Below are 13,959 nucleotides of genomic sequence, written 5' to 3'. Positions count from 1 at the left end.
ATCAAGAATGGGGAGAATAGGTAAAGAAACAGTGAGAGCAGTATTTCAGAATCTGGAGAGTAGATGAAAGAGGGGTAACTGATTAGCAGACCTAGGACAGCAAGATCTTAGCTATTATGGTCTTAGAAATCTGAGAAAAATATAATTCATGCTGAGAATCTTCTAAGTCTTAGGAACTAGCAATTCTAGAAATCTGTAGACTTGCGGTAAAAGTAGAGGCTAAAACAAAGAGGATTGAGTGAAGGTTCTTAGAGAAGCAATTATATTTGTAGATCTTGTCTCCCATCCACAGTGCTAGACAACCATCCTCTCCCTTATCCCAGGAATATTTTGAAGGTTTATTCCTGGAAACAATGAAACAGAGTGTGTATAGACGGGAGTGCATCAGGCAAGGTCAAGGGTGCGGTTGCCATATAAAAGCAGGGGTAGTGCTTTTTTTTCAGTCGGGCGCTGAGTGGTTTTTCGGATCATGTCTGGTGGCTCTGCAGATTATAACAGAGAACTTGGCGGCCCAGAGGGAATGGACCCCAATGGTGTCATCGAGAGCAACTGGAATGAGATTGTTGATAACTTTGATGATATGAATTTTAAAAAGTCTCTTCTTCGGGCATCTAGGCTTATGGTTTTGAGAAGCCTTCAGCTATTCAGCAGAGAGCTATTATTGCTTGTATTAAAGATCCAAAAGGTAATTCTGGCACTTGGAGACTATATGGGAGCAACTTGTCATGCTTGCATTGGTGGAACGAATGTTCGAAATGAAATGTAAAAACTTCAGGCTGAAGCACCACATATTGTAGTTGGTACAGCAGGGAGAGTGTTTGATATGTTAAACAGAAGATACCTTTCTCCAAAATGGATCAAAATGTTTGTTTTGGATGAAGCAGATGAAATGTTGAGCCGAGGGTTTAAGGATCAAATCTATGAGATTTTCCAAAAATTAAATACAAGTATTCAGGTTGTGTTGCTCTCTGCCACAATGCCAACTGATGTGTTGGAAGTGACCAAAAAATTCATGAGAGATACAATTCGAATTCTGGTGAAAAAGGAAGAATTGACTCTTGAAGGAATCAGTTTTATATTAATGTTGAAAGAGAGGAATGGAAGTTGGATTCACTTTGTGGCTTGTATGAGACACTGACCATTACACAGGCTGTTATATTTCTCAATACAAGGTGCAAGGTGGACTGGCTTACTGAGAAAATGCACGCCAGAAACTTCACAGTGTCTGCTCTGCATGGTGACATGGACCAGAAGGAGAGAGATGTTATCATGAGGGAATTCCGATCAGGGTCAAGCCGTGTTCTGATCACTACTGACTTGTTGGCTCGTGGGATTGATGTGCAACAAGTGTCTTTGGTTATAAACTATGACCTACCTACCAATCGTGAAAACTACATTCAGAGAATTGGCAGAGGGGGTCGATTTGGGAGGAAAGGTGTGGCTATAAACTTTGTTACTGAAGAAGACAAGAAGATTCTTCGTGGCATTAAGACTTTTTACAATACTACTGTGGAGGAAATGCCCATGAATGTAGCTGACCTTATTTAATTCCTGGGATGACTTAGTTTTGAATGCAGTGCTCGCTGTTGCTGAATAGGCAATCACAACGTGCATTGTGTTTCTTTGGGAATATTTGAATCTTGTCTCAATGCTCATAATAGATCAGAAATACAGATTTTGATAGCAAAGCGACATTAGTCATGAGCTCTTGTGAGGAAAGTCATTGTCTTTATCCTCTTTAGAGTTTAGACTGTTGGGGTGGGTATAAAAGATGGGGTCTGTTAAATCTTTCTTTCTTAGAAATTTATTTCCTAGTTCTGTAGAAATGGTTGTATTAGATGTTCTCTATCATTTAATAATATACTTGTGGACTAAAAGATATAAGTGCTGTATAAAATCGGCCAATTATGTTAAATTAGCATATCTGCCTGTATTGTGTTTGTCATTCGCCTAAATAGAAAGGTCTTTAAAATTGATTTTTTTTTAGAAAGCATTTTTTTTTTTTTTATTTTTTTTTTATTTTTTATTTTTTTTTGAGACAGAGTCTCGCTTTCTTGCCTAGGCTAGTGTGAGTGCCGTGGCGTCAGCCTAGCTCACAGCAACCTCAAACTCCTGGGCTCAAGCAATCCTTCTGCCTCAGCCTCCCGAGTTGCTGGGACTACAGGCATGAGCCACCATGCCCGGCTAATTTTTTATATATATATATTAGTTGGCCAATTGATTTCTTTCTATTTTTATAGTAGAGACGGGGTCTCGCTCAGGCTGGTTTTGAACTCCTGACCTTGAGCAATCCGCCCGCCTCGGCCTCCCAGAGTGCTAGGATTACAAGCGTGAGCCACCGCGCCCGGCCTAGAAAGCATTTGAATGCATTTTGTTTGGTATTGTATTTATTCAATACAGTATTTAATTAGTGCTAAGTGTGAACTGGACCCTGTTGCTAAGCCCCAGCAAGCAATCATATCCTAGGTAGGGTTAAATCCCCAGTAAAATTGCCATATTGCACATGTCTTAATGAAGTTTGAATGTTAAATAAATTGTATATTCACTTAAAAAAAATAAAGCAGGGGTAGTAAGTGGCCATACACACAAGGAATACCGAATGCTCAGAAGCCCAGCCCCCTTTCCTCTTGGCTCTCAGAATGCTGCTGGCCAGAGTTCTACCCTCCAGCAGGAGTTTGAAAGACTCTTCTATGGGGAAATGATCACCATGTGCAAGAGGAAAGTCCTACAGACATAGACTTTGGGGTTCCCTAAGACATGGCTTGCTCAGATCACCCTACAGAAAAGCCCACAGTTGACAAGTCACACCCTTCTGGTCAAAACTGCCAAACTGCTTTTTATTAATCATCACCTTCACTGTTGATTCTGAGGAAATAATCTAGGAAAGCCTCCAATGTGAAACACAGAAAATGAAATGAACAGACAGAAAAAAGCAACTTGGAAGAAGCAAGGACCTATACAGGTGAATAGGGGAAGAAAACTTAAACAAATAAACTTCCAAACATTTAATGTTGTTAGATAAAAAATGTCACATTTATGAAGGAGACAGAAAATTTAAATATTCAGAGAATTCTTTTTTCTTTCTTTTTTTTTTTCTTTAAAGGATTTATTTATTTGTTTTTTTGAGACAGAGTCTCACTTTGTTGCCCAGGCTAGAGTGAGTGACATGGCGTCAGCCTAGCTCACAGCAACCTCAAACTCCTGGGCTCAAGCGATCCTACTGCCTCAGCCTTCCAAGTAGCTGAGACTACAGGCATGCGCCGCCATGCCCGGCTATTTTTTTTCTATATATTTTTAGTTGGTCAATTAATTTCTTTCTATTTTTAGTAGAGACGGGGTCTCGCACTTGCTCAGGCTGGTTTTGAACTCCTGACCTTGAGTGATCCACCTGCCTTGGCCTCCCAGAGTGCTAGGATTACAGGCATGAGCCACTGCGCCCGGCCCAGAGAATTTTTTTTTAAAAAGAACATTTGGAAATTAAAAACATAATAGCAGAAATGAAAAAATTCAATGAAAGTTTTGGAAGGCGAAGTCGAGGAATTTGCCTAAAAATTAGAACAAAAATACATAGAGAGGAAAATAAAATAGAAAAATAAGAAAATGGGAGGATCCACCCAGAAAGTTTAACATTACGAATAACATGAATTCTAGAGGAAAATAACAGAAAAAAATGAATGAAAAGAAATTAATAAAATAATTCAAAAATGTTTCCAGGTTAAAGGACATAGATTTGGATATTGCAAGAGTTCACCAAATGCCCAGTAAAATGGTTAATAATAGAGCCGCACCAAGGCATAACCTTGTGAAATTTCGGAACCTGAGGACAAAGAGAAGATGACAACAGCCTTCAGAGAGAGAAAAAAACCCCACATACCCAAAGGCTCAGGAATCATAGTGGCTTCAGTATCTCAACAAGAACACAAAAGGCAGCCGGGCGAGGTGGCTCAAGCCTGTAATCCTAGCACTCTGGGAGGCCGAGGTGGGCGGATTGCTTGAGATCAGGAGTTCAAAACCACCCTGAGCAAGAGCGAGACCCGTCTCTACTATAAATAGAAAGAAATTAATTGGCCAACTAATATATATAGAAAAAAATTAGCCAGGCATGGTGGCACATGCCTGTAGTCCCAGCTACTTGGGAAGCTGAGGCAGAAGGATTGCTTGAGCCCAGGAGTTTTGAGGTTGCTGTGAGCTAGGCTGCCGCCAGGGCACTCACTCTAGCCTGGGCGACAAAGTGAGACTCTGTCTCAAAAAAAAAAAAAAAAAAAAAAAAGAACACAGAAGACAATGGACCAATCCCCTATAAATCCTAAAGGGAAAGAATTTCTAATCTAGAATTCTATATTTAACCAATCTATCAATAAAGTGTAAAACTCAAAAAAATAGTCACAATTGCAAAACTGTCAATCTATAATTTTACTCTCAGCTGAACTATTATTCATGAAGGAGGGTTAAATAAAAATATCTTTGGGCAAAGAAATACTACAAGATTTTACTATACACAGATCCTCGCTATAAGACTATTAACATTTGTTTCAGAGATAGGATATTGAAAACAGAGAAAAGATGTGTAAAATAAGAAGCAAGTGTCCTCTAAACAGCTCTCCTCTTTTACCTCCAAAACAAGTGAGTTGTTGTAGTGAGCACAGGGGTTGATAAAAGGCATTTAAAGTTTTAATTAATGGCTAGAGTTTAAAAATTATAACCTTTTAAAAATGAAACAATAATAAGGTGGAGAAGCTGTTCAAGGTGGGGGGTATTCAAAGCACACTAAGGATCTTATTGCAGTTGGAAAAGATTAAATAACAGCAAACATTGTCAGAAAACTTTATAGTTAAGTATGCAGGTTAAAAAAATTCAGGATAGCTATTAAAATAATAGAAATAAAAGTTACAGTTTCCAAATAGGAAAAGAACACATACACATTATCAAACAAAAGAAAGTAGAAAAGAAGAAAAGCAAAGGATGGTAAGCAGAAAACACAAAATATGATAATATGGCTAAATCTAATAAACTTCTAATAAATTACAAAAATGTAAATGGATCAAATTTATCTATTTATACTAAAAGGCAGAAGCAATCAGATGGAGAAAAAACAAAATGCACCTCTGTGCTCCCCCTACCAGACACATGAACACACACACACACACATACACACGCACATACATGCACACAGGCTGCATATAAAAGAATGGAAAATGATATATAACACAAATATTAACCATAAAGTTAATGCAGCAGAATTAACATAAGACAAAATAGTTCTCAAAGCAAAAAATATTTTATGGATAAAGAGAGAAACCAAAAAATAATAAATGTAACCACACCTCAAAAGATAATAACAAAATTACATGCTCCTAATGTAATTATCATGTATCATAACATTATAATAAAGGAAACATTGACAGAAATATAAGGAGAAGGTAACAAGACCATAGTAGGAGATGAACATAACTCATAAATGAAGCAGACAAAAATTAGAACAAATATAGCAGCTCTGAATAATAAAAAATTAGCAAGTGTGACCTGTGTTTATACATGCCTAAAAATGTTGCACCCAATAGGTGTATATATGTTTTTCAAGTATAGCCAGAACCTTTGTAAAACTTGAACATGAAGTCAAAAAGGATATTTCAACAACTTTCAAAGATTTGATATCACACTGACCACAATATCTTACCACACAATTAAATTAGAAATAATTTAAATGATAAAAAGCAATTTAACACTCCCTCTCTTTACCTCTTTCTACTTATCAAAAACTTAAGAATGAAACTCTGAATAAGTCATGAGTTAAAGAAAAAAATACCATATTAATAAAATATTTACAACTGAACAAAAATAAGTGTACTATAAACAAACATTTGACGGATCTAGTTAAAATGGTGTCTACAGGTAAATATATAGCTTAATTGCATTTATTATAAGCAAGAAAAATGAAAATAAAATGAGTTGTATTAAATCAAAAGCATAGCTAAAAAAGCACAATAAAGTAATCTACGAAGGTGGAAGGAGGGAAATAATAAATATAAGAGCAGAAATTAATGAAATGGAAAATTAGAGAGGACACAAAACCAAAAGCTTGTTCTTTGAAAAAAGAAAAAAAGGAGAATAATGAAATAGGCAAACCTATAGTGAGATTTGTCAAGAAATAACTAGAAGATGTATAGATAAGTAATATTAAGAACAAAAGCTTAGTTGGCACCCATGATGTTGTTAAATATTTTGAATATCTCCCCCTGGGAGATTTGGCATTACAAACTGATGGGGAAAGATGTTATCGATATAGAAAAAAATTAAAATTAAATCTCCATAGAGTACATAAACATCAGGTCCAGTTGCATTAAAGATCCAACTGTAAAAATCAAAACCTAAACATGTTTAGACTACATTTTAGTCCAGGTATAAAAGCACAAATCATACAGGGAAAGTTTCGCTACATAAAACTTAAAGGTGGTAACATGAAAAAAAATAAAACAAAACGAAGCTCCTAAACAAAGTTGAAAGACTGTGAACATGGTGACAATACAACAAATATGAGTGTTTAGAAAGGACAAAGATGGTGGCTCACGCCTGTAATCCTAGCACTTTGGGAGGCCAAGGCGGGCGGATTGCTCGAGTTCAGGAGTTTGAAACCAGCCTGAGCAAGAGCGAGACCCCATCTCTACTATAAAAATAGAAAGAAATTAATTGGTCAACTAATATATATATGTAGAAAAAATTAGCCGGGCATGGTGGCACATGCCTGTAATCCCAGCTTCTTGGGAGGCTGAGGCAGGAGGATTGCTTGAGCCCAGGAGTTTGAGGTTGCTGTGAGCTAGGCTAATGCCACGGCACTCACTCTAGCCTGGACAACAAAGCGAGACTCTGTCTCAAAAAAAAAAAAAAAAAAAAAAAAAAAGAAAGGACAAAGAATTTCTATAAATCATCAAAAAAGATGATTAAAAACTACCCGATGGAAAAACGAAGGAACGCCTTTCACAGGAGAGGAAATCCACATGGCCAGTAAGCACCTGACCAGGTGCCTAACCCGCAGCTGGCCAGAACCGCAAAGAGGCCAGCATTGCATAGTGCTGGTTTTGTATGAGAACTGTGCTAACTCCCAAACACCGCTGCTGGGAATACATGTATAATATCAGTTGGGGCAAGCCCTTTGGAGAGCCATTCAGCATCATTTAATGACGTTGGAGGCACACATTTAGGTATACACGCTAGAACAGCAGTTCTCAAACTTTAGCCTGACTCAGAATTGCCTGGAGGGCTTGTTAAAGCACAGATTGCCAGACCCCATTTCCAGAGCTTCTGGTTCAGAAGGTCTGTGGAAGGAGCCGCGGATTTGCATTTCTAACACGTTTCCAGGCGATGCTGCGTCCAGTGGGGACCACATTTTGAGAACCACTCCCCCAGATAGCCGTTTGCAAATGTGCACGGTGAGATGTGTATGAGAATGTTCATTCTTAGGAATAGCAAAAAATCAGAAACAACTTAAATGCCTACTAGCAAGAGAATGAATATGGAGTTTTTTTTTTTTTAATACAACAGAATATTTATAAAAATTAAAATGAATGAAGCAGAGCTGCAGATAGCAACATAAAAATGTTAAAAACAATGTTTTAAGAAAAAAGCAAACTGCAAAGTGACAGTTCGATGCCATGTATATACATTTGAAAGATATAAAACACCAAATAAAATAGTGTTCATGGATAACAAATACTATGAATCGTGTGTGAGCATGATAAATACTGAATTTATGATATTAATTCTGAGGATGAAGTGAGTGTGATAGAATTAAAAATAGATGAACAGAGGGCCTCAACCGTGCCTGCATTTTTATCAATCATTTATCTATCTATCCACGTGTCTATCTGTATGTCTGTCTCTCAATCTATCACTCAGATTTTTACAAAAAAGGATGTGAAATAAATATTGCCGAGAGTTAATAATTGACAAAGCTAGGTAGTGGTAAATATTATATTATACTCCTTCTTGTGTATAAATTTGAATTATTTAATGATAAAAACACAATTAAAAAGAATACCTGCAAAAATACCAGGCGAATCCTGTTTCTGAATGTTGTTAAGGCCGAAAAATAGCCATTTTGAGAAGATTGAGACTCTACTGTGGAGTGAGAACGCTATACAATTTTGTATTCCTCCTCATCATAACATAAAAACCACACGTGCAACCAGGGATTTCAGGTCCCTCCTCAGAGGAACGGGGGACTCTGTGTTCTTCCTTTGTCGGTGCTGGTTCTGTGGCCCCTCCTCCGACGTGTCCTGGTTTCTAGGTTGGGATATTTGATTCCTCGGGCAAGGGGAAAATAATAGGAATACGATCATTCAAAGCCTCTTTTATTACCCTTCGCACACAGAGGAGAATTCTGCCTGAAATTGCTCAATTTCTGAACTTTTGTGATGCGAAACTGGGACAACAGATAGAGTAGCAAAACTTAAGAAGCGGATGAAGCCAAACTGGTTTCCACTGTGAAGGCCGAGAAAAAGAAAGTGTTCCAGAAGGTGAAAGGAGAGAAGGAGAAAGACAGGAAGGCGGGAGGCAGGGGCTGGCTCTGGGGGCAGAGGTTTGGAGCTTGCCCCTGTTTCCTTGGCCCCTGGTGGCTGAAGGCCCTTGGCCAGGTGGCATGATGTTCTTCCTTGTTGCTTTTCACCAGCCTCATCTGTGAGTGTAGAAGAGGGGTTTTGCTTTGCAGAGTAAGAGTCGCTGTCATTTCCAATTGAATGAGAATGTAGATAGGACACTGCTTGACATCCTTCCTGCCTGGCACAGCCCAAAGTTTCACAGTGTAACAATGTGTCTACTGTTAGGTGGGCAAACCCTTCTCCTTTGTTACCTTATTTCTAACCACATCCGTGTCAGGTAGTATTATTCTCCTAATTATATTTTATTTATTTATTTATTTTTGAGACAGAGTCTTGCTTTGTTGCTCAGGCTAGTGCCATGGCTTCAGCCTAGCTCACAGCAACCTCAAACTCCTGGGCTCAAGCCATCCTCCTGCCTCAGCCTCCCGAGAAGCTGGGACAACAGGCATGCGCCACCATGCCCGGCTAATTTTTTTTTCTCTCTCTATATTAGTTGGCCAGTTAATTTCTTTCTATTTTTAGTAGAGACGGGGTCTCGCTCTTGCTCAGGCTGGTTTCGAACTCCTGACCTCGAGGAATCCGCCCGCCTTGGCCTCCCAGAGTGCTAGGATTACAGGCGTGAGCCACCGTGCCCGGCCTATTTTCCTAATTTTAGAGATGAGAAAACTAGTTCAGAAGAATTGACTTGCCCAAGATAGCACATCCATGAAGAGGTTTATAAAGGATTTAAATGCAAATCTACTGTGTTTTACACTGAGCAACTCTGTACTAGGCACTGCATTTGGGGAATGTAGCAAAATAGAAGACATGGCCTTGTCGTGAAAGAGCTTTATTATTTAGTTGGGAAGACAAGATATTTGCTCTTGAAACATGAAGGCTGGACCCAAGTCATATAAATTCAAGGAAAATGATCCTGTGTGTTTAGGATGTGTTAAAGCACAAATTGTTTGCATTGCCATTGAGTGGATACTCAACATCCTTGATGTTCCTTTTGCTTTATGGTGAAATAATGCTGTCTCCCCCTTTTGGGAAAAAATTGCCCAGCCTGTAGATAATCATCAAATGCTCTGGAGTAGGTTCTTTGGAAGGAAGGCAATTTGGCGTAGTTACATTCGTGAAAAAATGACTCTTAGCACAGCTTCTATAGGATCGTGAGCCCCTTAATCGTTGAGGCTGGCTACTTCACACCTACGTTGCACAGAGCCTGGCCCAGAGTGGCTACTCAGTAATGTCTGTTGTTATCATTGTAGATCATTTTCCAGGAGTGGGGACAAGGGACAGGTAGGTGGTGGGGGTATCTGACCCACTCTAGTAGAGGAAGGCCTCATTGCATTCATGATAAATCTGGAACTCTAGAGATTTCATGTCACCATGCCCTAGAGTTCTTTAGAGTCAGAGACCTTGGCAAAAAGTCTAGCTGGCATGGAACCGGCCCTGGTTGGCTCCTCATCCTCCATTCTGATGCATTCATCCTCCTAGTCTACAAACCTGGGACTCCCACATAGCTTATGCATAACCCTCTGGGGCAGAGTTTTCCATAATTTATTATTTTCTTTCCTTTGTTGTCTGAGAGCTTCAAACTCCCATGGAGACCTGATCCCATGGGTCACTGCTGGGGGGCTATAGGCACATACGTGGAGTATGAGTCATTGTATAGCCAGCGACAACCCCTGTTTCTTCCCTTTCCAGTTCAGCCAGTGGCGGATCTCTGCCCTCTCCTTTTGGTTAATAGAAGCTGTGACCTCTGGATTTGAGATCTTTATTCCATAATGGGACCAATAACCTGGCCTGAGCACCAGCTCCAAGGTTCCGGGCATGTTTAGCCTGTGTGTTCCACCCAGAGAAGACACTAGGAGACTAGAGAAGCTGTTGAGCGGGGCAGGTAAGTGGCTCCTCGGGAGATCCTCGATCACCTGGATTCAGGCTATTCAGCTTCTGGTGCACACCAGTGTGGGAAACTGACAAGCACATGTCTGAAGGGCATGCAAGGGGTGGTGGGCGAAAGAGTGTTATTGATCAAACAGATACCGAGTCTTGAGGAATGACCCCTGACTTTGGTATAGCCCAATATTTTCTTTGGAGTTTTCCCAGTGTGTGATCGCATTTTAAAAATTTTGTTCCAAAGCTCTTTTTATAGAGTCATTGTGGCTTTAATTATCAACCCAGTGAGGAAACTGAGGCACACAGACTTCAACTGATTTGCTTAATTTCACATGGAGTAAGGGTGCCAAGAGACATCTGGGGGCTTTTGTTCTTCTTCATCTCTGTCTGTCCCCTCAAGACATCTCAGGTAAACCTGCCGTCTAAACGAAATCAATTTCCTTGTCATTCCAGTGAGGCTTCATGACCATTCCCAGAGCCCCACTAAGGGGCCATTCCCCAGGCTTTTCCTTTAATGAAATTCTGCAGTGATCACATAGTCCATCCGCAACAGAAGCAAGGGAGTAAGAAGGTCTTCCCAGAGTGTGCCCTGAAAATGTCAAAGAACCTTCACATTCACTACCTCATTGACTCACAGAATACCCCAAGAAACAGGTGTTATTCCTGTCTAGGCGTTAGAAGCTCAGCAAGTTTGGCTTCCACCTTGGGTTCTTTCTGCTCTGGTGGGCTCTCTGGTTTGCTTTGAGGTCTGGGGTCTCTGTTGCATATAGGATTGGAGAGGCATCCTCTCTCTTTTCCTATACCTCAGCTTCCCATTTGTTTCCATCACTGGAATGAATGTGATTCCAGTGATGGAAACAATAGCATCGGGGAACAGATCAGACCTGCTCAGGATTAAAGCCTCTGGAATAATGGGAGAAGCACTCCGGTTCACGGAACAGATTTGGAGGTAGGAATGCCACCCCCCTGGGTAGGTGGTGTGGTATACAGATGGTGGGCTCTGGGTCAGACTGGGCTGCATTCTCATCTGGACTCTGTCACATACTAGCCCCACACGCCAGGCTCCTTTGCTCCTCTTCCCAGCTACCCGCTATCTGAGCAAATCTAGGGCTTGGTGGAGCAGAGTTTGAAAATAGCCGATAGAGTACAGCTTCCCAGGGAATTTAATATTAAATTCAGTAGCTAAGAAAAAGAAATTATATGTAAAAATCAATTCAACTGGTCTCCCACCCAAGGCCAGTGAGAGTTGGCTGCTTCAGATACCCAAGGCATCCTTCCTGCCGGCATCGGCATCGTCGTCGGTCTTGTAGCTGATTGGCAGGAGGATTATGTGGACAACACCCAAATTGGATGGCTCTTCTGTAAGTACTGGTGGGCTTCCTTTTCTTTCCATTTCCTTGAAAACAGGGAGATGGAAGTGGAATGGAAACTAAGTATTCTGGGTCCGCATCATGCCAGGAGTATGCATCCATTCTTTTATTCTATCAACATATTTATTGCATGTAGACTACATGCAGTGACTCTTTTTGGAACTTCCTTTTGTGTACGTGTGTGTGTGTTAGTGTGAGTGACATTATAGACAAACAAATAAATATAGGTGACAATGAAGCTGTGACCAAAACAATCAAGCTGAGAAGGGAGTCAGAGAGTGACAGGAATTGTGTTTTCAGATAGGTGGCTAGAAAGGGCCTCTCTGCTAAGGTGGCCTTGCGCACAGAATTGCAGGAAGTGCAAGAGGAAGCCACACAGAGATGGCAGAGGGAACAATAAGAGCAAAGGCCCTGAACTTTTGCTTAATGCCGTCTCCTTCCATCTTTAGAGCAGCCCAGCAACATACGTATTATTCTCCCCATTCGAAGATGAGAAGACTGAGGCTCAGCAAGATTCAGTGATTTTTCCCCAAGTCACAGCTACTGTGTGACAGAGCCAGGGACAAATGCAGCTCCACTGATTCCAGGGACAGTGCAGTTGACAAGGGGCTGTCTGCACACTGGAAAGTGAGCTATGCTGTCACTGTTGCTGTCACCTTGCAGTGGGAGTGAGGAAGCAGGCGTGCAGTGAGCAAGAGCCAGGGGGAATCAGGGAGCAGGTTTCCGGGCTTCAGCTCCTGGGCATCTCCTTGCCCCTCGTTCTGCCTCATGGCATCTCCCCTCCCATTGCCTGCTCACCTTGGTTTGATGGTTATTTTCTGAAATCATTGCCTAGATCTTAGTAAGTTCATTTTCCAATTCCTTTCACCTTTGAGAGCAGGTCTCCCAGAGTCCAGGTGGAGAGAACTGAAATAGAAACCCAGCCTCTTTTACCAGGCTTGTCACATAGCTGCACAAGCAAATAGCTGCAGGAACCAAGTTTTAATTTCCCCACATGGGCCCCAGACTGTTTTTCCATATTTGTTAGGGAAAATCGTAGCCAAGGGAGCACAATCTTTTGAGGACACCAAATTGGGCCAAGTTCCTGTGTGGCCTCTCTTCTTATTTAGTGATGATGACCCCATATGACCCTCTCTTCTCCCCTTGGCCACTTGTTCCCCACGTGGCACTTGGCGGATAAAGCTCTCTCAACCTTGGAGAGGAAGCTGGTGCTGTTAACAGGCCTGGGAGCCCCCATGTGCTCCTGTTGTAGGTCACTGGAGACTTTGGGGATTCCTCCAGTGGGGCTCTAAGATGCAGAGAAATTAACCTCAGAGTCAGGGCAGGGAACCAGTGTTGCAGGCACATCATTCAGTGAGATGCAGTGGTAGAGGGAGGTGGCATGGTGTGGTAGGAAGAAGGCTTTGGCGTCAGATGGACTGGGGTTTGGAGCCCATCTCTGCTATGTACTGGTTCTTTGGTCTTGTACAGGTTACTGTTTCTGAGCCTCAGTTTTTTCAATTGCATGAAAACCAGGGCAAATAAACCTCTATCGAGGATAACTCATAGGATCATAGTACAGTATCGTGAGGATTAAATAAGATAATGTCAGCCCAGAGGAACCTGGCCCATGCGAGGGGCTCAATGGATGTCCCTTCTTCTCCTTTCTTGGAGAGAGGCTCATCTTCCTACCAACAGGGGACCCTAGGAGGTGGGGGTTGGGGAAGAGCAGGATTCGAATGCTCTGAAGTGGGGCACAGCTTATCCTGAAACTCTCGTTCAAGTCTCATTAGACTTGTCTCTGATATTGTAAAGAATTCCATTGAAAATGTATTCCCTTGAGCTGTCCTCCACCTGGGTTGCTTTCATGTCATTGTGGTCAGGAGGTGGTGGGGCTGGGATTGACAGACACGAGGTAGAGCAGTGGCTGAACGTGGCCTTAACCACTGCACTCTCCTGCCTCCCCATGGACCTCACAACCTCTTCTCATGATTCATCTGGGCACATTAGCTACTTTCACAGCTCTCTACTCTGGCTGCTGGGTGCCTGCCTCCTTCTCCTGCTGCTCTTGGTTTTGTCAGTTGAGGTTTGCCTTCTCTCTGGCCACTCCGACCCTCCCTGTGATCTAATTGGAA

At 41.4% G+C, this 13,959-nt stretch overlaps 1 pseudogene; it reads left to right on the top strand.

Moving 5' to 3' along the window:
- The first annotated feature begins 442 nt into the window (after positions 1-442).
- LOC105863158 (eukaryotic initiation factor 4A-II pseudogene) lies at positions 443-1,955 on the top strand (annotated as a pseudogene).
- Positions 1,956-13,959: the final 12,004 nt, after the last annotated feature.

Source organism: Microcebus murinus, chromosome 4 (genome assembly GCF_040939455.1).
Source record: "Microcebus murinus isolate Inina chromosome 4, M.murinus_Inina_mat1.0, whole genome shotgun sequence".
NCBI classification, from domain to species: domain Eukaryota; kingdom Metazoa; phylum Chordata; class Mammalia; order Primates; family Cheirogaleidae; genus Microcebus; species Microcebus murinus.
Note: the sequence above shows the minus strand (reverse complement) of the source record. Positions and strands in the feature narration are given on the sequence as shown.